At 34.2% G+C, this 3,909-nt stretch overlaps 1 protein-coding gene across 1 annotated transcript in view; it reads right to left on the bottom strand.

Annotated features, from left to right (window-relative positions):
• LOC137642047 (probable peptidoglycan muropeptide transporter SLC46) overlaps nucleotides 1-291 on the bottom strand; it is a 38,350-nt gene extending 38,059 nt beyond the window's left edge. Inside the window, exon 1 of the mRNA XM_068374609.1 lies at nucleotides 1-291. This exon is cut by the window's left edge and continues 23 nt beyond it. The gene's annotated coding sequence lies outside the window, so the exon portion shown is untranslated.
• Nucleotides 292-3,909: the final 3,618 nt, after the last annotated feature.

Here is a 3,909-nt window from a genome sequence, read left to right as displayed (position 1 = left end):
ATGCTGATGTTCCTCGAGTGCAGAGCTGAGCTTTAGTAAACCTCGGTCAGAGTTGAGATTTACGAAATAGCCTCGTGTAATACCCGTGCAACTGCGCAGCTTTTTAGGCGCATACAGGTCTCCCCCCCAACTTCTCTCTCTCTCTCTCCCTCTCAATCCCGTTTAGTAAGATCGTGTCACTTCGTCGGAGACGAAAATCGCTCTAGTAAAATCTTTCTAAGAGAGAGAGAGGAGAGGCATCCAAGATTATTCCTCCCACGGTGTCGTAAGACTGAATGAGGACCCTTGTGGTACGCCATCCCAGAATTGGCATCGGCCATGAAGATTTTGTAAACGGCGTCGGGAACCGACGGACGGATGGACAGACGGCAGGAAGAGCCATCAGGCAGAGGAGAAGCAATTTAGAAAATCTCATCGACCAATAGCAGACTTCCAACCACGCCCATGTTCGTAAGCCCTGATGACGTCACTAGGTCCTCCCCCCTCTTTGCATTGCTTACCTCCCGCCCATGTTCGCTACATGGACAACACGCCCAGATCCTTAGTTAACGCCGTGGAGGACATTCATTCCCCCCGAAGATCCTTCCAGGATCCAGCGTCGTGCTCGCTCGAGAAAACAGGTGCTTACAGTTTCCCACACGAGGCTGGTGGTTGCAATCTCTTCTTTTCGTTGGGACGGGGAAGGACTGGGAAGAGGGGGGGGGGGGGGGGGTTAAAGAGTGATTGTGCAAGTCGTTCGTTCCAGAGGATTTCATTCATCTCATTATATAATTACGCATTCAGATTTTCCAGCACTATCGATCTCATTTCCTAATTGTGAGTGTACCGCACGTATGCAAATCTTTCTTAATGTTTCAGTATCTGAGATTAAACCCCTGTCTAATAATCTTTCGTCGAATCTTCTTACCTTCAAACAGATATTCCACTCTAAATGATATGAATGAAATTATCGTTAAGATAAGAGAGATCGAAAGCTGTTACAGGTTCTGAACTCAGTCACTACTGGTTCATTCCCAGTAACAACTTTTTATCTCCTTCCAGGCGTCGACTCTGAAATTGGAGAAGGAAAGAATGCTAAGTCCTTTCTCGCATCACTCTCGGTTTCGATGGCATTCATCCATCTCCATTTAGCGTCTTAGAGTCTCTCGGTGTCCTAGCTCCATTTAAGTAACAAGACATTGTTGCGGGAGATACTTAACTTTGTAAGCAGCCATTGTTCAAATAGATTCATGACTTATGAATATACCATCCAAAACATATTTGTCATTTTTTGGTTTTTTATTTTCTGGATCCAATATGAAAATACATTTATGGGCTATTACTATATCCTATATTCTTAAATTGTTTATCTTTTTATCTAACTATATATATATGCCCTTGTTTTTCATTACTGATTTCCTGGGTTCATACGCCAATATATTTTCATGCCATTATTTATTTTTTCTTACCTTTCCCATTTTTTTGGGTAACACCTTCATTTCCAGTCTGACCATTGCCTCGCCTGTACCCGGGTATAAAACCTAGTCTGCCTTGAATTCTTCTTTTGCTAATCTGATGCTTTGAATTTAAATCCCCCTTTTTCAGGGTGGCTTCTTCTTGCCAGTAGAAGACGCTTCGTAACACGTGATGTTCCTGGATTGAATGAGTCTGTTGCGTGTGAGTTTTGCGTGAAGAGATTTTGTTCAGTTGATTAGAAAAACTGTGATGCCTCTCATCTTAGAGCACAAATAATATTGACTGAACGATATCTAATTAGCAGGTGATATGGAGTAAGAGATAAACTATTCTACATGACATGAAATAAAACATAAACTATTCTTCATACGACATGAAATAAGAGATAAACTATTCTACATGTGACATGAAAAAGGAGATAAAATATTTTACATGTGACATGATATAAAAGATTAACTATTCTACATGTGACATGAAATAAGAGATAAACTATTTTACATGTGCCATGAAATAAAAGATAAACTACTGTACATGTGACATGAAATAAGAGATAAACTATTCTACATGTGACATGAAATAAGAGATAAACTATTCTACATGTGACATTAACTAAGAGATCAGATAAACTATTCTACTCGTAACATGAACTAATAGATAAACTACTCTACATGTGACATGAAATAAAAGATGAACTATTCTCCACGTGGCATGAAACGAGATAAACTATTCTACATGTGACATGAAATAAGAGATAAACTATTTTATATATGACATGAAATAAACGATAAACTATTCTACATGTGACATGAAATAAGACATAAACTATTCTACATGTGACATGAAATAAGAGATAAACTATTCTACATGTGACATGAAAGAAAATATAAATTATTCTACATGTGACAGTAACTAAGAGATCAGATAAGCTATTCTATTCGTGACATGAGCTAAGAGATAAACTATTCTACATGTGACATGAAATAAGAAACAAACTAATACTGTATACAGTACATGTGACATGAAACAAGATAAACTATTCTACATGCGATTTGAAATAAGAGATAAACTATTCTACATGTGACATGAAATAAGAGATAAATTATTGCACATGTGACATGAAATAAGAGATAAAGTATTGTACATGTGACATGAAATAAGAGATAAACTATTTTACATGAGACATGAAATAAGAGACAAACTATTTTACATGAGACATGAAATAAGAGATAAAGTATTGTACATGTGACATGAAATTAGAGATAAACTATTTTACATGAGACATGAAATAAGAGATAAACTATTCTACATGTGACATGAAATAATAGATAAACCATTCCACATGTGACATGAAATAAAAGATAAACTATTCTACATGTGACATGAAATAATAGATAAACCATTCCACATGTGACATGAAATAAAAGATAAACTATTCTACATGTGAGTGACATGAAATAAGAGATGAACTATTTTACATGAGACATGAAATAAGAAATAAAGTATTGTACATGTGACATGAAATAAGAGATAAACTATTTTACATGAGACTTGAAATAAGAGATAAACTATTCTACATGTGACATGAAATAAGAGATAAACTATTCTACATGTGACATGAAATAAGAGATAAACTACTCTACACATGACATGAAATAAGAGATAAACTATTTTACATGAGACATGAAATAAGAGATAAACTACTCTACACATGACATGAAATAAGAGATAAAATATTCTACATGTGACATGAAATAAGAGATAAACTACTCTACACATGACATGAAATAAGAGATAAACTATTTTACATGAGACATGAAATAAGAGATAAACTACTCTACACATGACATGAAATAAGAGATAAACTATTTTACATGAGACATGAAATAAGAGATAAACTAATATACAGGTAAAAATGGAAGTAATAAGTAATCCAAAGGAAACAATGATAGAAATCTAACACATATATGGGTAATATTGCCTAAAAATAACAAGTGATCTGCAGCCATTATAAAATAGAAGAACAAAGCAGGAATAAATATGATAACTAGGATTTTATTTTATGCCCCATTTATCATTTACATTACAACCACACTCGACAAAAAAAAAAAAAAAAAAAAAAGAATACTGAATGAATAAATCTTTCTCTACATAAACGTGGGTAAATGTAACATTCTGAATGAATTATGGAAAAATAAAACAATTCGCCATGAAATATTGCCTCTTTAACTATAAAATATATAGCAGAAAGTGAAAACATTTAGATATTATTTCATAGGCGTTTATAACGAATGACAAGCAAAAGTGAAAATACATCACGAGAATAATTTCAACAATGAAATTTACTTGGGATATGAATAAAAATTTGTGAAAATAAGAGTAAAGCAAACAATGTAATAATCAAGAGAACAGGAAATAAAACTGAAAAAAATACATATGTAAATAAAAACATATGTT

The sequence above is a fragment of the Palaemon carinicauda genome, chromosome 6 (assembly GCF_036898095.1).
Source record: "Palaemon carinicauda isolate YSFRI2023 chromosome 6, ASM3689809v2, whole genome shotgun sequence".
Taxonomy (NCBI): domain Eukaryota; kingdom Metazoa; phylum Arthropoda; class Malacostraca; order Decapoda; family Palaemonidae; genus Palaemon; species Palaemon carinicauda.
Note: the sequence above shows the minus strand (reverse complement) of the source record. Positions and strands in the feature narration are given on the sequence as shown.